The following is a 22,036-nucleotide window of genomic DNA, read 5'->3' as shown; positions in this document are numbered from 1 at the left end:
CATTTGTATATTTTAATTGAGTTGGACGAATGCACTCACACGGCTGGAAGAACTGTGCCTTCCTGCCCAGTTTTACTTTTTGTGGGATGCCCTGTAATTTTATAATGGACAGTCTGTGGAATAGGGTACACGTATGTTCGACCAAGCCACACTCTAGGGTTGTGTTTTTCCCGATATGAGGCTCTGGGTGGTACAGGTGGTGACAGGTCTAGTCTAGGGTAGTCAACCTATTTTTACATCCCTGCCGGGGAGGCAGAGTGCTCACTCCCTCTTCGAGAGTCTTTACAGACCTTCATACCTAGAGCTCTCGCTTCCTGCCACGGTTGAGTGGTGTGGTAGGTTGTGTAGGTATTGTGTAACCAATAGACCGCGTGCACGGTGAATGGTTGTAGATAGGATACACTGGAAGCATTGGCCACATGGTGCTTTACAGTCCTGTTGTCTTTTGTTGATCTTGTGGGCGCCGCCTCTGTCATGGAGGCCAGCACCAGACCCACTGACCTGTCTGACATGGGCAGGAACTTGCATTGTCTGTGAATGTTCCAGTGTCCCCCTGCCAGAAATATTTTAAGGGCCACTGCTGGAGACTCAGCGAAGAGGGGATTCTGTTAGCACAGGAGGGTCTCATCCACAACACCCATGGATGTATGTACATATGTATGTCATTTAGTGTGCCCTAGCTGAGAGGCAGCGGGGTGGTGTACAGGGTCAAAGACAAGCATAAAGTCAATGAGTGATACCGAGGGATCTGGAGTGTGGGCTGTTAATGCGCTGTGATGGACTGTTCTTTAAAGAGGTGCGTCTTCAACTCTTTCCTAAATTGGAGCAGCGTTCTGTGTCAGAGTCAAGGGTGCCATCTCCTGGAGAGAGGGATGAGGTCCCTGGGGTCTGTGTCCTTGAAGCTTGGTGGTCATGTCCCTTATCCTCTCAAGAACACAAGCCCGGGGGAACTCAGACGTGTCCCAAAGTTGAAGGCCTCTGGAGGATGGAGTCCTTCGAAGTGACAGGTGCCATGAGTTGCCTGGGCCATTCTCGATAGGGACCGGGATGAGCGAAAGTGTTACCACTGAAGGAATGGAGTTTCTTAAGGTGGCTACTTGCAAAGTGGCCACATCTGCAGTGAGGCTAGTTAGCCACCTGGGGAGGTAGAAGGACACATCAGCACCCCAGGACAGGGGTGGGCCATTGCTAAAACATTTTATAATTTGCTAGAATTTTTTAAGATCAAATCTCGAGTGCTATGGTTTAGTTTGTATTGGGCAATAAGCCAAAACCGGCTCACATAGCAGATGTTATCACTGCTCTACATTAGCAAAATATCTGCACTCAGACACTCAAAGCAGTCAGTGAAAAAAACGTTAATATCCATCTGGTGCCCTTGTGTTGGCAGATAACTGACTTGTTACAACGAAGCAATGCAAGGAATGTAAACCACTCCCCCCTGTCTGAGTAAAGTGGCTTTGATCAAAGCTTTGCGATTATAAACTCATATTCAGTGTATACTGTTCTATTTTTTATGACACAACAAAGCATTTTTGCACAGGCTTGAACATGGTAATTGATGGCTTCTCAAGAAACCTACCATTATTCTTGCGATCTCATTGATTCTTGTTTCTGTGAGCCGTGTGCAGTGTTGCAGTGTGAGCAAAGCATGAATGTGCTTCATGTGAAGCTGGGGACGGAGAGACACATGACGGCACTTATGTCTGGTGCACCCTGCAGCAGGCATGCTGACCCGCGCTCCCTGTTTGGTTGTGTTCCCATCCCATCTTGTTGAACCCCTGTCTCAACGTCCAGCAGAGAAAAGGAAGGGGATGGAAGAGAAATGAAGAGAGTTATCGCTCCATTCCTCCTGTAGAGACATGTCTAGGCCTAAAGGCCACAGCCAAGTGCAGATGTTGGCCCTGTCTAGTGCCCATCTGGGAGCACTGGGCAAAATGCGTCACAAGACCACACACAAAGAAAAGGGAGATGCTTCAATAAGAAGGCACAAAACAGTATTCAAAGCAGGCCCCGGGAAAGTCAAGCTCTCGCCCCAGTAAGGCTCAGATGGGGAATAACCACCAGAATCTAAAGCCAAAAGTCCCAACATAAAAGGGTGCAGCAAACAGAAGAAGCCCGTCCAGAGCATCCCTCACCCTAAGCTTGAAGGCCCAAGGGGCAGCCAGGACCCGGTAACCTCAGAGGAGCCACAGGGGACCCACACAGGACAACAGTAACTCATCGGTTAATAGGAAACCTTAAGCATCACCCATAAACAAATGCCACAGTCCCATGGGTCGGGTTTCGAGGTCTCTTTTGTAATATCTGGTGCTGGACTGCAAGCACTAAACATGTCTCTATGGCATACTGTATAAGGGACTCACTTTAACATGTCTAGGCACTCTTAAGAATGGGTGTTAATGTTCCTCAATTAAATATTATTCAAAGCATTGGCTTCAGAAGGATGAAGAGTTGAGTTTGGCCCCTAAGATTCAAATTTGCAATCAGCAATCCACAAAGATGTTAGAAGGGAGAGCTTGATCCACGGAACCACTTTGTCTTTGAAATAAATACATAAAGGAATGGCGCAAAAGGTCCGAAATATTAACACTTTCAAAAATAAACATACAGGAACGAAAAACCCCAAATCAACTTCCGCATGTAAAATCCAATAAATAGTGTGGAGTTGTTCATAGCAATTAAGTCACGCTATAAATTGAACCGTTGTTATGTAGGAAAGTGCGTTCATTATTTTTAAAGCTTTCACAAAAGCTTTTCATTTGAATCTATAACACATCATTCATTTTAGATGAAATAATTATGTGAATTGTAAATTTGCTTGGCTATTCAAAAGCAACACGGTGTTTGTATTATTTCATTTACGAGCAGCTTTAAAGACAACTGGAAGCCAGGTTGTTCAACTAGCAATTAAGCATGCAGTTTGGTACTTCTAAAGAAGGTCTGTGCAAATGTGACAAGAAATACACTTATTTGGTTTTTTAGGTCTCGACCTGATCCAGCGCTTGCGCTGATCTGGCCGAGACATTTTGTATACAGGCTTTTCAAAGTGCTGCCGTAGCCTAAAGCTGCAGTGCACGTGAACGTGCCAGCGCGCAGCGCCATGTGTCTTTCCTCCGTAGCACGCGATCGTAATCGCGATCACTTTCACTTTCGCGGCCGCGTTGCCAAAGCTTGTGTATGCTAATGCTTTTGTTATTTCAAAGCTTTTGTGAATCGCGGCCGCGTCTGCCTCAATTTCGCCCGCGTGGCCAATGATTGTTTTTTTACTTTCAGTGCGCAAGTACACACACACACCACTGACGCTGTTGTTTCATTTATATTACGTCTTCCTGTGCCGTGTGTGCCCGCCCCCACCACCGTTCCGAGATACCTGCTTTAAAAAAATTATTTTTTATCTCCGCACACCACTTGCGGGACACCTGGGGATCTGCATGGCCGAGGTTACTTTACTGTTTTGGGGATGTGGTGGAGGCCGGGTGCTGGGCCTGCTCCGATGCCATCGCTGCTGCTATCCCAATTCTAAGGCAGTGCTGCTATCTCTCCCTTGTCCCTTCACCAACAGAGCTTTCATCTGTCCTCCGCACCCCCTTATAGAGGGTGCTGCTGCTGAGCATACTTCGGGAGCAGGGCCGGCATCTCGCTCGGCAGAGTCAATCGGAGATATCAAACTCTTTTTAATCATGGGATTGCAGCCACGGGAGTTCAGCGACTGCTACCTGGACAGTACGTGGTTGCTGGAAACGATACGAGCTCACGAGGTGGAGCTTGAAAAAACCAACAAGTTTATTAAAGAGCTGCTGAAAGAGGGCAAGAAGAACCTGACCTCTGCGACCAAAAGTAAGTTTAGACGGGTTCTGCTTGAGCAGTAGCAGGGGAGCACAGCTGAAAAAAGCGCATGGCACCAGAATAAGGTGCTCGTTATTTATTTATTTTTTTTGCTGGTGCCTTACCCTGTCCCTCCCTGCTTGCGTCTCCTGCTTTGGATAGTTACCCTTTTTCTGCCTCCTTCCAACTCATGCGAGTTGTTAAACTTACAATACCTCATCCAATTTGTTCATTTAAAAGAAAAAGCTTCATAATTCCCACATGTTTACATTTTTTATATGTCTTTTTTGTAATACTGATGAATCCTATCTGAACAGGGACGGCCCTCTTCGTTATTGCAATCCACACTTTAACTGTGTTTATATAGTGATGTTGCGGCCTCTGTAACCCTCTGAGATCAGCTTATTCCTTAATGATAGTTAAGAATTTGTTGGAGGCACATCTTTTGTTAGCGTGTCATAAAGATTAAGCCAGCGCTGTTGTGCACTACTACGTTTTTTAGTAATTGTGCATGTATAAGCAGATTGTTTGATAAAAGCAATATAATGAGAAAATAAATATGTGGCATTAACCTGTGCTTCAGAAGTGATGCATTAAAATGTTGTTTACTTTGTTTATATTTTTGTGAAGCAATTAAAATGTTTAAATACATTGCTTTATCAATTATCGTCTCGGGTTATGACTCACAAACCAAAGTCAGAGATGAAATCAGTAGATGAGGATAAAATGTGGAGCAAGAGAACCTTTTAATACTTGTATTCTGCACTTTTATGGTTCAACGAACCGAAATAAAGTTACTTGCTGCTGTTTAACTTATTGAAATAATTCTAGGTGTCACACTACTTAACCTACCTACACTAACATTTCTTTCAGCATAATGCCAAAAGTATTGGAAAATCATTCATAGGACAAAAGGAGCATTTCAAGAAGGCAACAATAAGAGAAATGGCGTAGCTGAGAGAAACCATCATCAGATTGCTTTGGGACTTCATAGCATTTTGGTAGAAGTAATTTTAACGAAACTATTGGAGACAAAAAACAGATTTTATGAAACAGTCCAGTTCCGATTCCGAGATTTTTCCTAGAAAGACACACATTTTGGCTGACAAATGCAAAATGGCAAATTTATACTTATCAGCCTCGGGGTGAGCGCGCACAAGCCTTTCCGAAGGAGGGCAGTGTCTTTGGAGTATTCCTGGAAAATGTTGACCTTCACTCCTTCCCACAGGATCTGTTTGTTATATCACGAATAGTCCAAAAAGTTTCTACCTGTTGGTATCGGAGGACTTTGTATACAATGGTCCTTGGAATTTTGGTATTTTGAGGCTTATGAGTTGGCACTGTGTGGGCTACTTCACGTTCAAAGTCATTTTTTACGTTGATTATTAGTGCCTTCGGGAACCACATTTCGAGAAAATCCACGCTTGATTTAGGGTCCTCTTTAAACACCACAAGCAGCTGCGAACTTCCAACTCAGCTAAGTCTCTTTGACGAGATAAACATAAGGATTTAGACAAAGCAATTACTCTTTTCTTATTTTTGCTTCTGAGTATCCAACATTGTATATTCTGATTTCAGCTTCTGAGATCCTTCCTGGTGGATCTCTGTTATGTCAGACTGCATTATTTCCGAGTTTGCCTTGGTGTTGTGTGCGAGATCATTCACTTTCAAATGTTTTTTGAGACTCACTGTGATGGTGCTGTTGATGTCTGTTTTAGTCTTCAATCGGCTTCTGTGGATTCTGCTGTGATTGGATCTAATATTGCAGGTGGGAAGTGGGATTACAATACCTACAGAAATGGCTGGCTTGTGCTCTGCTGAGAAATTGCATGCTAAATGTGCAATAGCCCTTTACTATTTAAGTAACATCCAGTGTTGTCCTTGTTTAATCCTGCCCCAGGACTGAAAGATTGTTCCCTAAAAGCAGCAACAGGAGTGGCTTCGTTGCTAATGTTCCTAGATGTTGAAGCCTGTTTTGCAGAGCTCAGGACTATCCACGCAAAGGATGCTTTTAAAAAGATACAATCTGATTTATAGAAAATGCAAACTCACGATATTTCAGTATGCTCTCAATTTTAGTCTTTGAAGTTATCTTGATGAAGGCAGGTAAATGTATGTTGTTTCTTCAGCAGTTCGTAGACAATCCGTTGCCATTTTGTAAAGAAGATTTTGTAGAGAATGTTGAATGTCATAATGAATCAGCAGCAGCCAAGAATCCAGTGTCACCTTGATGTACACAGACAAAAAAAAGCATCTGCAATGCAATAGGTCTCGCATTTACGCGAGTTTGAGCTATTGGCAATGTAAATGACAATGCCTTTTATTTATGTTTTGGTTTTTGAAACATAAATGAAACACATTGTCATTTACAATGCTAATAGCTTAAACTCCCGTAAATTCGAGACCTATTGCATTGCAAATGCTTGTTTTCGTTTGGCTTTGCCATTCTCTTGGTCTTTTGTTCGGTCATTCTGACATGTTGTAGCTACTAGTAGCAGCAAGTGGATATCAGAGTGGGAACATTTTAACTAAATGAGTAAGCGCTGACAAGGTCATTCCTGTCCATCAAAACGGACTGTGTATGGCTGATGTTAGTGATGTACAGCAACTCTGTGGGAAGAAAGTGGAACTTGTCCATGCCAAGGTCATCCCAACCCCAGATGGGCAGAACAGGCCAGAAGCCAGGTATATGTGTCTGGGTGTGGGGGGGATAGTTATGACTAAGTACAAGCACATGTCATCTCTGACAAAGCCAGTGGGTCTGGCCTTAGCAAGATGGCACGATGTGTTTCTTAATTGTACGCTTATTCAGAAAAAAAAGAAAATATATAGTCACCAAATACACGATGGCCATAGGCATGCAAATAAAACTTGACATTTTCAAATTAATAATCATTGCATTTAGTTTTTTATATTACTGTGTGCATGCTTTCTGGCAAGAAAAGGTACAGAAATCCTTTTTGGTTTTCCGGCATGTTAGACCTGGCGCCTTGGCGTGGGTCTCCCTTCCATTTTTTGCTGTTCCCTCGTGTTTTTGCTGGTGTTAGATGCTTTGGCCACTGTGCCACTGGTGTCCAGTTCCACAGTGCAAGTGCTCCCTATTGTGAAATGATGTATGAATTAATGATTCCATGATTGGCTGATTTGATTTACTTGTCAGAACCTTGTACAGTGCACCAGGAGTGTCCAGGGCGTGTAAATCCAAATGCTGCTGGTGGGCTTGCAGCACTGGTTGTGCCACCCACAGAAGTAGCCTGTAAAAGTGTGTCTAAGGCCTGCCATTGCAGAGCCTGCGTGCAGTCTGGTACTGTCATGCTGACTGGGCAAGTGCACCCACTTGCCAGTCCCTAAACCTTCCCTTTTCTTCATATCAGACACCCCTATGGTAGGCCCAAGGGCAGGGTGCATTGTAAGTATAAGGTAGGACATGCCCTGGTGTGTGTGGCATGTTCTACTAGTGAATTACAGCCATTTTCGTTTTTCACTATTGCAAGGCTACCTGTTCTCCATAGGCCAGAATGGGCAGTTTCATTATTACATCTTATTATCCTAACTGATTCAGGGAACATGGTAGAAATTCGAGTTTAGTATGCCTGAACTCAGAATGATAAAATACATCTTTTAGTGAAGTTGGTTTTAACATTCCGGCAGACAGGGTGAGTCAGCACAGGGCTGAATAGAGAGATCTGCATCTAGATGGGAGGAGGAGTTGCACCTGGGACCTGAATAGGGCTGTCCCTTCCCTCCACAATGCTGGCGCCACCTCCTGTGGTGCGTCTGATGTCTCTGCCCTGCACTCTGAAAGGAAAGAAGGAGTCTTGTCAACAAAGTGCTCCAGGACTGACCAGAACTGGTTTGGACTGGACAAAGGCCTCTCTGCCATCAGAGAACAAAGAGAAACTGGGTATAAATATTGGGACCCAAACCCAAGAACTTTAGATCACTTTGGGAAACAAGAAGAAACCTTTGCTGAGGAGTGGAACCAGAAGAAACTGAGGAGATACTATCCCTAAGCTGAAGTGCTGCTTGGGGGATTTGCCTGCAGTGGTTGCCTGACTGCCAAAGAAAGGAGAAAGGACGCTGTGTGCACTTTATTCAACTTGTGAAGAATCTCCAAGGGCTTGGAAAAGAGCTTGCCTCCTGCTGAAGTCTCAGGGCCAACAGACTTCACCCACCAGAGTTCTCTTGAAGTGCCTGCAGTTGTGCTGGACTTTTTGAGGACTTGCGTGTCGCAAGGAGCTGGAAGCGCGACTCAAGAACAATAAGCGTGTCGCCGAACTGCCGCTGCCGCTTCACAACACGAAGCGCCTCGCATCGCCGGAGAAGAGGATCGACGTCGCAGCAGACGCCGCCGCATCACCGGGAAGCGTGTCGCAGAAGAATCATTGAGTCATCGCAGGTCCACCGAAGCGCCTCGCATCGCCAGGAGAAGAGGAGCGGCATCGCAGCAGACGCCACCGCATCACTGGTTAGCGTGTCGCAGGGTCTGTCACGGCTCATCGCAGGAGACGAGAATCAACGTCGCATCAGACGCCGCCGCATCTCCGAGAAGCGTGTCGCAGGGCCTGTCGCGGCTCATCCCCGGTGAAGAGGATCGACGTCGCAGTAGACGCCACCGCATCACCCGGAATAGTGTCGCAGGGCCTGTCGCGGCTTGCATCGTTGTGGAAGCAACTTGCATTGCCAGGGGAGAGGATCGACGTCGCAGCAGATGCCGCTGCATCACTGAGAAGCGTGTCGCAGGGCCTGTCGCGGCTCACATCCTGTAAAGAATCTCGCATCGCCGGAGAAGAGAATCGACATCGCAGCAGATGCCGCCGCATCACCGGGAAGCGTGTTGCATCTAGAAGAAAGCGCCATCTTTGTTTCTTTGCACCAGATCTTCAACACATCACCGTCCTTGCAACGCTTTTGTTGTCTTGCGTTACACATCTTAAGGTACATTGAACTCTGAGTGTCACATTTACCATCTAAAGAGAACTAAGCTAAATTCTACCATTTTAACATAACAGTATTGTGGATTTGTGTCGTTTGTGGTCTTATGATAAATCTATATAAAGAATACTTATTTTTGATATAAAACTGGTGTGGTATCCATCTGTAGTGTTGTCACTTGATTACTGTATGTGTTCACAAATGCTTTACACACTGCCTCTGAGATAAGCCTGTCTGCTCGTGCCAAGCTACCAAGGGGGTGAGCAGGGGTTATTTTAGGAGTATACCCCCTTACCCTGACTAGACGCAAGGGTCCCTATTTGTCACAGGTACCTACCTATGCCAACTAGAGACCCCCAAATCTAAAATTGGTCTTCAGCGGTGAGGATTCTGGACTTGCATTTGTGACTCATGTACAGTGATTGGTGAACACTACTAGTGAGTGCAGACCAAAACGCAACCACATACTTTTGGTAGTTTTTTTTTCTGGGACGTTCTATTTTTGCAAAGAACTGCCAAGTTTAACAACCATGGAGAAAGCAGCATCCATAGCATCTGTTGATCTTGATTGGGAAGAGGAGAAATTAGAATGCTACACCGTTAACCAGCTCAAGCACTTCTGCAGGAGGTTCAAAGTTTCTATGACCGGTATCTCCAGAAAGGAGGATTTCCAAAAGGCTCTGAGGGCCTGCGTCGCAGCTAGAAATACCTCTGATGATGAGGAAGAAGTTGAGAATGTGGAGGAGCAGCTGGGTGGGCCAGTGAGTCCAGGGGGGAGGAGAGTAACTTCCCCACTAGGTAGCAGTGTTTCTGCCAAAAGCCTGTCTACAGAGGAGTTGGAGGACAAGAAAGAGTGTAGGATGCATGAAATGGAGCTGACCAAGCTCAAGTTAAACAGGTAGTTGGAATTTGAATTGCAAACTAGGAAATTAGCCCTAGAAGAGAAGAAAATGCAGTTTGAACATGAAAAGGGTTTGAGGGAGTTGGAATTGAAGGCCAAGACCTTAGAGATTACTCCCTCTGGTGGCAGCACACTGTCTATGCCTGTTGAAGCTAGAGTGTATATTCCCAAGGATGTGGTAAAATAATTTTACAAGAATGATGATATTGGGCAGTGGTTCAAGGCCTATGAGGTAGCCATGTCTTCCCACTGGGTCCCTGAGAAGGATTGGGGAGCGGGCTTGTGGGGGCGGTTCCTTAGTGAGGGGCGGCTCACACTGTTAGACTTACCTTCTGAAGTCTATAACTCATATCACCACATGAAAGATGCATTAATGTCCAGGTATGGTTTAACTCCTGAATTATATGGACAGAGGTTCAGGGGTTGCAAGAAGAGAGAGAACAGTACCTGGGTGGAATATGTCACTTTTTTCTGCAGAGCATTGGATGGTTGCGTGAAGGGTAGCAAAGTTGATGATTTTCAGGGGCTCCTTGATTTGATTGCATGGGAGCACTTGTCCAGTAATTGTTTTCCAGAGCTACGTCTGCACCTGATTGATAGTAGGCTGACAAATCCTAGGAAGCTTGCTGAGGAGGCGGACCGCTGGGTCAGTACCAGGGTCCACAAGGGTCATGTGGGTGATTCAGCCAAGAGTGGGCAGGGTCCCCAGCAGAAGAGTGGGGGGGACAAGGGTAAACAGAGGGAGTTCCAGAGAAGGCCCCAAAGTAATCACCAAGGAAACCAAGGGAAAGGTTCCCAGCCTCCCCCAGAAACCATCAGGGGCCCCAACAGGTCCACCTGTTCAAGGAGGACCCCTGAGATGCTACAAATGTGGGGACCTGGGTCATAAAGCGAATGATTCCAGGTGCCACCAGTTTGTGAAGACAGCACCCCCTGGTGAAGCCCCCCGGCAGATGGCTAGTGTAGCCCTGGTTGAGGAGATGGGTGCCGAGGTGGGTGGGGTCCCGCAGATGTGTCCCTTGTCTCTTTAAGAGACTGTGAGGTGGTCCCCAGGACCCAGCTGCCTGATAACACTAAGAAATACAGGCAGTGGGTGACCATCAATGGCCATAGAGTGGAGGTTCTTAGAGATACAGGAGCCAGTGTGACAGCTGTCAAGTGTCACCTGGTATCTCAAGAGCAGGTTGTCCCCAATGCATACTATCCAGTTGTTGCCGCTGACAACACAGAGAGCCACTGCAAGGTGGCTCAGGTTCCCTTTGAGTGGGGGGCTGGTATCTGGTACTCTTCAGGTAGCTGTGAGGCCTGCCATGCCTGTTGACTGTTTGTTAGGGAACGATCTGGAGAGCTCACCTTGGGCGAAGGTGGAGCGAAGTGCTCATTTGGAAATGTGGGTCTGCCTGACTGGGCGTGTGCCACCACAAGACTGATTTGCATATGGCCATGTCTAAACTGGGGTGGTGTAGTGGGCAAAAGAACGATGGATTTAACCCAGATCTCTTGACTGGGGGAGAATGTCTGCATTGTCAGCATTCCGTCCATCATTTGTTTGTTGTAACGCTTTTCGCCCTAAGTGGGATGGGTATTCCCAGACGTGGGACCCGTGCTCACTATGCCACTGGAGTCAAGCTATCCTGGCTGATGACAGCTGATAGCCAGAAACCGGTCCTAGGATGCTTGATTCCGGTCCAGGGAAGACATGGCTTGGCAGTTCGGGCTGGAATGTTCCCATGAGGCACAGGGTCAAGACTGATTTGCATATGGCCATGTCTAAACTGGGGTGGTGTAGTGGGCAAAAGAACGATGGATTTAACCCAGATCTCTTGACTGGGGGAGAATGTCTGCATTGTCAGCATTCCGTCCATCATTTGTTTGTTGTAACGCTTTTCGCCCTAAGTGGGATGGGTATTCCCAGACGTGGGACCCGTGCTAACTACGCCACTGGATTCAAGCTATCCTGGCTGATGACGGCTGATAGCCAGAAACCGGTCCTAGGTTGCTTGATTCCGGTCCAGGGAAGACATGGCTTGGCAGTTCGGGCTGGACTGTTCCCATGAGGCACAGGGTCAAGACTGATTTGCATATGGCCATGTCTAAATTGGGGTGGTGTAGTGGGCAAAAGAACGATGGATTTAACCCAGATCTCTTGACTGGGGGAGAATGTCTGCATTGTCAGCATTCCGTCCATCATTTGTTTGTTGTAACGCTTTTCGCCCTAAGTGGGATGGGTATTCCCAGACGTGGGACCCGTGCTCACTACGCCACTGGAGTCAAGGTATCCTGGCTGATGACGGCTGATAGCCAGAAACCGGTCCTAGGATGCTTGATTCCGGTCCAGGGAAGACATGGCTTGGCAGTTCGGACTGGACTGTTCCCATGAGGCACAGGGTCAAGACTGATTTGCATATGGCCATGTCTAAACTGGGGTGGCGTAGTGGGCAAAAGAACGATGGATTTAACCCAGATCTCTTGACTGGGGGAGAATGTCTGCATTGTCAGCATTCCGTCCATCATTTGTTTGTTGTAACGCTTTTCGCCCTAAGTGGGAGGGGTATTCCCAGACGTGGGACCCGTGCTCACTACGCCACTGGAGTCAAGCTATCCTGGCTGATGACGGCTGATAGCCAGAAACCGGTCCTAGGATGCTTGATTCCGGTCCAGGGAAGACATGGCTTGGCAGTTCGGGCTGGACTGTTCCCATGAGGCACAGGGTCAAGACTGATTTGCATATGGCCATGTCTAAACTGGGGTGGTGTAGTGGGCAAAAGAACGATGGATTTAACCCAGATCTCTTGACTGGGGGAGAATGTCTGCATTGTCCGCATTCCGTCCATCATTTGTTTGTTGTATCACATGGTCCATGGCAGCCAGTAGGGGTTCTCAAGAGGACCTGGAGCCTCAGAGGGGGGCCCAGGTACCTGCCTTAGAGAGAGTGGCAGAGGGCACAGGAAACCGGCCCCTGAAGTTCCCACGGTCCAGGAGGAAGCAGACCCTGAGGGGGATGCCCTGGAGCCTACAGGGGAACAGGTAGCTGAACTGGGGGACCTGCCTGAGCTGACCCATTGGCAGCAAGAAGGAGGACCCTCAAGGGAGGAGTTCTGTGAGGAGCAGAACAAGTGCCCTTCTCTCGTGGGTCTGCGGCAGAAGGCTGCAGACCAGGCAGCAGGTCATCAGTCTGAGTCACATTGGGTATACTGGGAGAATGGTTTCCTGTATTCTGAGCCGAAGGTTGCTGAGCCTGGGTCAGCCCGTGTGCTGGTGGTACCCCAGCGCTTCAGAGCCTTCCTACTGGGGCTGGCTCATGATGTGCCATTGGCAGGACATTTGGGGCAGGACAATACCTTTGAGAGGCTTGTCACCCACTTTTATTCGCCACAAATGTGCAGGAGTTCAGACACTCACTGCAGGACATGTAAGACTTGCCAAGTAAGTGGAAAGAGTGGGAGGAAGCGCAAGGCTCCTCTCCAGCCATTCCCTATGGTCAGCACCCCCTTTGAACAGGTGGGTATTGACATTGTGGGGCCACTGGACCCCAAGACAGCCATGGGCAACAGGTTCATCCTGGTCTTGGTGGACCATGCCACCCGGTACCTGGAAGCCATACCTCTGAGGACAGTGTCGGCCTCCGTGGTGGGACGAGCACTGATGGGAATTTTCTCCAGAGTGAGATTCCCTCGCGAGGTAGTATCTGACCGAGATACTAACTTCATTTCCAAGTATATGAAGTCCCTGTGGCAGGAGTGTGGGGTAACCTACAAGTTTACCACTCCTTACCACCCCCAAGGAAATGGGTTGGTTGAAAGGTTCAACCAAACCCTGAAAGGCATGATTATGAGTCTTGAGGAACCTATGAGGCGTAAGTGGGACGTCCTCTTACCATGCCTACTCTTGGCATACCGTGAGGTGCCACAGAAATCTCTAGGGTTCAGCCCCTTTGAGCTTCTCTATGGACACCCAGTGAGAGGACCTCTAAGTTTGGTCAAAGAAGGCTGGGAGGAATCTCCCAGGAAACCTCCCCAGGATGTATATAGCTACATGCTAGCCTTTAGGAACCAAACTAGGCATTTCAGGCAACTCGCTGAGGCGAATCTGGAAGCCAGCCAGGAGGAGATGAAGCGGTGGTACGACCAGAATGCCACTCTGGTAGAGCTTCAGCCTGGTCAGAAAGTGTGGGTGATGGCCCCAGTAGAGTCCTACGCGCTCCTGGATAAGTGGACTGGACCATTTGAGGTTGTGGAGCGCAAAAGTCCGGTTACCTACTTGGTGGACATGCGGTCTCCCAGGAACCCCTTGAGGGTCCTGCATGTCAACCGCCTGAAGCCCCACTTGGAGAGTTCCCAAGTGGGCATCCTCTTAGCGACAGATGGTGGAATGGAGGAGGAGACCGAGCCTCTTCCAGACCTCCTGTCGGCGACAGAGCAAGATGGGTCAGTGGATGGTGTCAACCTCTCTTGCACCCTGACCCCTGAGCAACAGAATGACTGCCGCCAGTTGCTGGGACAGTTTTCCGATCTATTCTCCCTGATTCCCGGTGTCACTGATTGGTGCGTCCATGATGTGGAAACTGGGGATAGTACACCTGTGAGGCACAAAACCTACAGGGTGACTGACAGGGTGAGAGCTTGCATGAAGGAGGAGGTCTCCAAGATGCTTGCGTTGGGGGGATTGAGTCCTCTAACAGTCCTTGGGCCAGCCCAGTGGTCTTGGTGCCAAAGGCTGCCGCACCGGGTGCCACACTAGAACTCCAGGTCTGTGTGGACTACCGAGGGCTCAATTCAGTCACCAGGACTGACGCATACCCCATCCCCAGAGCTGATGAGCTCATAGATCGGCTAGGCGCTGCACGGTACCTCAGCACGTTTGACCTAACGTCTGGGTATTGGCAGATCGCCTTGACTGATGGGGCAAGAGAGAGGTCAGCATTCTCCACACCAGATGGGCACTACCAGCTCCGGGTTATGCCCTTTGGGATGAAGAGTGCCCCTGCCACCTTTCAGAGGTTGGTCAAACAGGTGTTGGCTGGACTGGACGAGTTCAGTGCTCCCTACCTGGATGACATCGAAGTGTTCAGCGCCAGTTGGGAAGAACATCTGCACCACCTCTGGAAAGTGTTGATGGTGCTGCGGAGGGCAGGCCTCATGATCAAGGCGAGTAAGTGTCAGAACTGGCAGGGTTGCGTGTTGTACTTGGGACACCAGGTTGGGAGCGGTCAGGTGGCGCCCCTGCAGCCCAAGATTGAAACCATCCTGGCTTGGGAGCCCCCCAAAACCCAGACAGAGGTGAGTGCCTTTTTAGGACTCACGGGTTACTACAGGTTTGTCAAGGGATATGGTAACATTGTTGCACCCTTGACCACGCTGACTTCCAGGAAACAGCCCAAGAGAGTGATTTAGACTGACACCTGTCAGAAAGCTTTTGAGGCCCTGAAAACTGCTATATGCACGGCACCCGTGCTCCTGGCACCCAACTTCTCCAGAGAGTTCATAGTACAAACGGATGCTTCAGAGCATGGTGTGGGGGCTGTTTTGGCACAGATGAATGAGGAGGGCCTAGATCAACCAGTAGCCTTCATCAGTAGGAGGTTACTTCCACGGGAACAGAGGTGGAGTGCTATTGAGCGTGAGGCATTTGCTGTGGTCTGGGCACTGAAGAAGCTGAGACCATACCTGTTTGGGACTCACTTCTGGGTTCAGACAGACCACAGGCCCCTCAGATCGTTGATGCAGATGAGGGGTGAGAATCCAAAGCTGTTGAGTTGGTCCATTTCCCTACAGGCGATGGATTTCACGGTGGAACATCGCCCTGGTACAGAACACGCCAATGCTGATGGTCTGTCCAGATTTTTCCGTCTTAGTGATGAGAACTCCCAGGAGGTAGGGTAGTTCTCCCCACATTTCAGCTGGAGGAAACACGTGTTAGACCTGGCACCTTGGCGTGGGTCTCCCTTCCATTTTTTGCTGTTGCCTCATGTGTTTTTGCTGGTGTTAGATGCTTTGGGCACTGTGCCACTGCTGTCCAGTGCAAGTGCTCCCTATTGTAAATTGATGTATGAATTAGTGATTCCATGATTGGCTGGTTTGGTTTACTTGTCAGACCCTAGTACAGTGCACCAGGAGTGCCCAGGGCTTGTAAATCCAAATGCTGCTGGTGGGCTTGCAGCACTGGTTGTGACATCCACAGATGTAGCCTGCAAAAGTGTGTCTAAGGCCTGCCATTGCAGAGCCTGCGTGCAGTCTGCTACTGTCATGCTGACTGGGCAAGTGCACCCACTTGCCAGTCCCTAAACCTTCCCTTTTCTTCATTTCAGACACCCCTATGGTAGGCCCAATGGAAGGGTGCATTGTAAGTATAAGGTAGGACATGCCCTGGTGAGTGTGGCATGTTCTAATAGTGAATTACGGCCATTTTCGTTTTTTACTATTGCAAGGCTACCTGTTGTCCATAGGCCAGAATGGGCAGTTTCATTAGAACATCTTATTATCCTAACTGACTCAGGGAACATGGTAGAAATTCGAGTTTAGTATGCCTGAACTCTTGAAAATACTACTTTTAGAAAGTAGGCATTTTCTTGTCTAACCATCCAAACCTGCCTCTGCTAGGCTGTGTATTCCTTGTCTGGTGTTTGAGTGATAGGGGGCTGGGGGATTCCAGGAGACAGGGTGAGTCAGCACAGGGCTGAATAGAGAGATCTGCATCTAGATGGGGGGAGGAGTTGCACCTGGGACCTGAATACGGCTGTGCCTTCCCTCCACAATGCTGGCGCCACCTCCTGTGGTGCGTCTGATGTCTCTGCCCTGCACTCTGAAAGGAAAGAAGGAGTCTTGTCAACAAAGTGCTCCAGGACTAACCAGAACTGGTTTGGACTGGGCAAAGACCTCTCTGCCGTCAGAGAACAGAACTGGGTACAAATATTGGGACATAAACCCAAGAACTTTAGATCACTTTGGGAAACAAGAAGAAACCTTTGCTGAGGAGTGGAACCAGAAGAAACTGAGGAGATACTATCCCTAAGCTGAAGTGCTGCTTGGGGGATTGGCCTACAGTGGTTGCCTGACTGCCAAAGAAAGGAGAAAGGACTTTGTGTGCACTTTATTCCACTTGTGAAGGATCTGCAAGGGCTTGGAAAAGAGCTTGCCTCCTACTGAAGTCTCAGGGCCAACAGACATCACCCACCAGCTCCCCAAGAGTTCTCTTGAAGTGCCTGCAGTTGTGCTGGACTTTTTGAGGACTTGCGTGTTGCAAGGAGCTGGAAGCGCGACTCAAGAACAAGAAGCGTGTCGCCGAACTGCCGCTGTCGCTTCACAACATGAAGCGTCTCGCATCGCCGGAGAAGAGGCTCGACGTCGCAGCAGATGCCGCCGCATCACCAGGAAATGCTTGTCGCAGAAGAATCGTTGAGTCATCGCAGGTCCACCGAAGCGCCTCGCATCGCCAGGAGAAGAGGATCAATGTCGCAGCAGACGCCGCCGCATAACTGGGTGGCATGTCGCAGGACCTGTCGCGGCTCATCGCAGGAGACAAGCATCGACATCGCATCAGACGCCGCCGCATCTCTGAGAAGCGTGTCGCAGGGCCTGTCGTAGCTCATCGCCGGAGAAGAGGATCGACGTCGCAGCAGACGCCACCGCATCACCGGGAGAAGTGTCGCAGGGTCTGTCGCGGCTCGCATCGTTGTGGAAGCAACTCGCATCGCCAGGGGAGAGGATCGAGGTCGCAGCAGATGCTGCCACATCAATGGGAAGCGTGTCGGAGGGCCTGTCGCGGCTCGCATCGTTTAAAGCATCTCGCATCGCCGGAGAAGAGGATCGACGTCGCAGCAGACGCCGCCGTATCACCGGGAAGCGTGTTGCATCAAGAAGAAAGCTCGATCTTTGTTTCTTTGCACCGGATCTTCAACGCATCACCGTCCTTGCAACTCTTTCGTTGTCTTGCGTTACGCATCTTAAGGTACATTGAACTCTGAGTGTAGCATTTACCATCTTAAGAGAACTAAGCTAAATTCTACCATTTTAAAGTAACAGTATTGTGGATTTGTGTTGTTTGTGGTCTTGTGATAAATCTATATAAAGAATACTTATTTTTGATAAAAAAACTGGTGTGGTGTCCATCTCTAGTGCTTTCACTGTATTACTGTTTGTGTTCACACATGCTTTACACACTGCCTCTGAGATAAGCCTGTCTGCTCGTGCCAAGCAACCAAGGGGGTGAGCAGGGGTTATTTTAGGAGTGTACCTCCTTACCCTGACTAGACGCAAGGGTCCCTATTTGTCACAGGTACCTACCTATGCCAACTAGAGACCCCCAAATGTAACACGGCACATCAAAGGAAAATATGAGTCTTACTGGTACGAAAAAGTGTGCAACTGGCTTTGAAGTAGAGTACCTTGGATACATATTTTAAACAGAAAACTGTCACAAAAAATGATAAAGAATGGAAGGAAACAAGCATTGGCAAAGTAAAACATTGGCCCACTAGCCCTGCCACTGAAGTGCACTTCTTTCAGGTGCATGCACTTTTGTGACCAGGCAAAATGATGTCAATCAAAGTGCAAGACAGCCAGTTGCTGAAGTGGGCTGGCTTACTGCCCAGAGTTGAAGTGGGCAGAAGCAAAATGTAAATGACAGTTAAACAAACCCATGGATGAAGAGGCCCTTCCATGTATGTATATATATGTGTGTGCATATTTTATTATTCAAGCTGTCTCTAGGTCCGAAATAAAAAGGAGTCTCAGAGGTTATTTGTGTGCTTTGGGATATTTTTTAACTCAAGCACTGGCATAGCCAATGGGTCCGGCAATTGTGTAAGTGAATGTGATTGTTCAATGCTTGCTAAAGTTGTGTGGATGATTGAGTGGGTGAATGTGAGAATGAGTCAATGTCTGGATGGGTGAGCGAGTGCATGGATGGATTAACTGATGAGTGACTGAGTGCATAGATAACTATATAGTGAGTGACGCCTCTTCAAAAACTAAAAGAGATACAATTTCTGGCCAAAACCACGCCTAGCCGGTAGACTGGAACCTCATATGGTTGCTTTTGTCTCCAACCTGTCATGCATTCTCCTGCACCTCCACACCTACCCCAGCATTACATTGATGACATCACAAGGTGCCTCAGCCCCCTGGCACTGGAACATTCTACATACATGGCAAACACGTGCTTTCATGTTGAATAATATACTAAACCCTCTGTGAATGCGATCATTATAAGCAAACAATCCACTTTTGCTTTGAAATCAGTCACACTGGGTCCAGGGCCCTGCTTTCATCCTTGCCAAACAGGTATCCTATATAATGCTTACAACCAAACACCGGTCTGGTGGACCATAAAGAGGCCATCACCAATAGAAGCAAGGAAATCTTTGCCATTGTGAAAGAAACCACTGCCACCATGAAGTCCATCCACTCAGGGGCCCCACTGGACTCTGCCCCCACCATACCTACTCTATAGAACTGCAAAGAATCAGCACCATGCTCACACCCATACTGAATGGCTTCCATTCTTCTGCGACCTTCCCAGATGCTTAGAAGCGCGCATCTGTTCTCCCATTGCTGAAGAAACCCTCTGCGGAGCCTTCAACACTCACCAACTACAGACCGATCTCCCTGCTACTATTTCCGACCAGGGTCTTAGCGATAATCATCAGAAGATACCTCACTGAATACCACAATGACCTCCAACTACTTGACACCTCTCAGTCTGGTTTCAGATCCACCCACAGCATGGAAATTGCCCTCATCGCCACCATGGATGATGTCCACATGACGCTGGGCAGAGGAAAGATGGCGGCCTTCATCATCCTGGACCTCTCCGCAGCATTTGAACAAATCTCCCACCCCATCCTCGTCCAATGCCTACTCAACATTGGAATCCAAGGACATGCACACCGATGGCTCTGCTCATTCCTGACTGGAGGAAGCCGGTCAGTCAGCCTGGCACAATACACCTTGGACACCCACAACCCCATCTGCGGAGTTCCGCAAGGACCTTCCCTGAGCTTGACCTTCTTCAACACCTATATGATCCCTGTAGCCAGCAACATCTGCTCTGACAATGTCAACATCCTCTCTTACGTTGACATCAAGCAATAAATTCTCTTCCTCACGGACAAAGCGTCCTGTGCTCGGATCACTTTCAATGCTTGCACGAATGAAATCCAATAAGACCGAAATTGAGATTCTTGAGAAGAGCACATCCCTGTGGGACTCTACCTTGTGGGCAACAGAGCTAAGACCAACATCTACCCCCACAACCCTCACCAAAAACCTCAGGATTATCATCAACTGCAAACTCGACATGACCGCCCAAGTCAGGACTGTCACTACCTCATGCTTGCAGACCCTAAAGATGCTGAGGAAGGTTTTCAAATAACTCCCAACCAGCACCCGGAAAACAATCATGCACGCCCTTGTCACAAGTAAACTGGACTATAGAAACACTCTTTATTCTAGGATCAAGAAAAATCTCACCACTGCAAATCATTTAGAACTTGGTGGCCAGAATCACCTACAACCTCCCATGCTGCACTCATATCACACCACACCTGAAGGAGCTCCACTGGATCCCCATTCACAATCTAGCACAATTAAAACTCTTCATCCACACTTTCAAGACACTGCTGGCCAAGAATACCTCAACGATTGCATCTGCTTTCACCAACCTTCCAGACATCTCCGCTCGGCTGCACTCTAAATTGCACAAATCCCAAGCATACGGAAAACCAGATGTGGCATTTGAGCCTTCTCCTACATTGCTCCTAAAACTTGTAATGACCTGCCACCACACAAAAGAGCCTCCTCCTCACTTCTTGAATTCCACAAGCAGCTGAAGACCTGGCTTTTCAAGTAGTGCCACTAGGCCCTGGGTGTAGCTAGACACACACCTGCTCAGCACCCGGATACCATCTCCGTTAATAGTGCACTCTACAAGCCTGCATAACATAACATCATGTTGACCATAAACCTCATGAGAGTTACATAAACTATGTTGTGCGGTGTGAAAGCAAATCATGATTTTCATGATAACTTTATTTCGGTCGCGGGACCATAAAAGTACAATAAAATATATACAGGTACAAGAATAAGATCATAAATAGAACAATGTTAGTTTAAAAAACAATTATTAAACAATGAGTTATCATGGTCAGTTAATAAGAAAGTAAAAACTGATAAGCCATTACTATGGATTAATAAAACTCATTCGTCTCCTCCACATGGCAAATAGAAAACGGGAAACTGCGTAGACAATAAGTGGGTTGGTATCATAGGTTAGAACTCTGCGAGCTTGTACACATTTCCTGAGGCCCAATATTTTGCACAAAGGAAAGAGCCAGCATTTTCGGATCATGCTATATGCTGGACAAAAGAACAAAATGTGCACAACATCTTCTTTGCATGTTTTGCATATTGGGCAGTTGGCCTCGATCGATTTTCCCCAGCTTGATGTAAACACCCCGATTGGGAGACAGCCATATCTTAACTGAATATAAAGTTCTCGCCAATGAAGTCTGTACTACATCCAAAAATACTTCCAATTTAGGTTCAGTTTTCATCAATAGAAACTCAGAGGTCAACCTGCCCAGAGAAGCTGAGCAGTTTAATCTATTGGAGTTAAAAAGTCTGACAGCTGCCAGTATCTCAGACCTTTGAGTCCTCATACAGCTAATATCCGGAGTGTCCCAAAGTTGGGGCAGACCGATTTGGTAAAAGGAAGACTTTATATGGAGCAGCCAGGGAATGTTCTTGCACTTTAGCGTCCCCCAGATTGCACTAAATTCAGCTCTAAAAAATTCAAGCTCAGGGACAGACCAGAGCCTTCTCCAAAAAAGCAGTGGTCGTGCAGCAGCCAAGTCATTAACGGAAACCAAATCCATATCCAAGCGTAATGGTATTAAAGGCGTACTTTGGGGGAGGCCAACCAGACCACGCATGAAGGCTTGTTCCACCTTCCGAAGATTGGTTGTATTTGTATGGCCCCACAGTTCTGCAGCGTACAATGCTGCGGACCTAACCTGAGTTTTGTAGATCTCCAATACAGGGGAAACAGGTTTGAAAATAGAGGTTCTGTGAAGTCTACCAATTCCCCCCGATATTTGGGATAGCCTCAAAGAAGATTTTGCCACTTGAGCATCCCAGGTAAAGTTCTCAGTAAGCGTGACCCCTAAGTATGTGAAGGTCTTGACTCTTTCCAAGGGGACACCCCCCAGTACAGGGTTCGGGCGTGTGCGCCTCGGGGGACTGAAGATCATAAACCTGGTTTTCCCCAAGTTGATCTCCAGTTCCCGCGAAGCACAAAAGGTTGCAAACCCGTCCAGTACCCGCTGGATGCCCGATGATGTCCGGGATAACAACAACGTGTCGTCCGCGAACATCA

The 22,036-nt window shown here is 47.9% G+C and overlaps 1 long non-coding RNA gene across 1 annotated transcript in view; it reads left to right on the top strand.

Moving 5' to 3' along the window:
* The first annotated feature begins 3,188 nt into the window (after positions 1–3,188).
* The window catches only part of LOC146799593 (uncharacterized), a 142,891-nt gene continuing 124,043 nt past the window's right edge, over positions 3,189–22,036 (top strand). Inside the window, exon 1 of the long non-coding RNA XR_014969288.1 lies at positions 3,189–3,840. This is a non-coding gene — a long non-coding RNA (uncharacterized LOC146799593). The remainder of the gene's footprint in view (positions 3,841–22,036) is intronic.

The sequence above is a fragment of the Triturus cristatus genome, chromosome 9 (assembly GCF_964204655.1).
Source record: "Triturus cristatus chromosome 9, aTriCri1.1, whole genome shotgun sequence".
In the NCBI taxonomy this organism is placed as follows: domain Eukaryota; kingdom Metazoa; phylum Chordata; class Amphibia; order Caudata; family Salamandridae; genus Triturus; species Triturus cristatus.
Note: the sequence above shows the minus strand (reverse complement) of the source record. Positions and strands in the feature narration are given on the sequence as shown.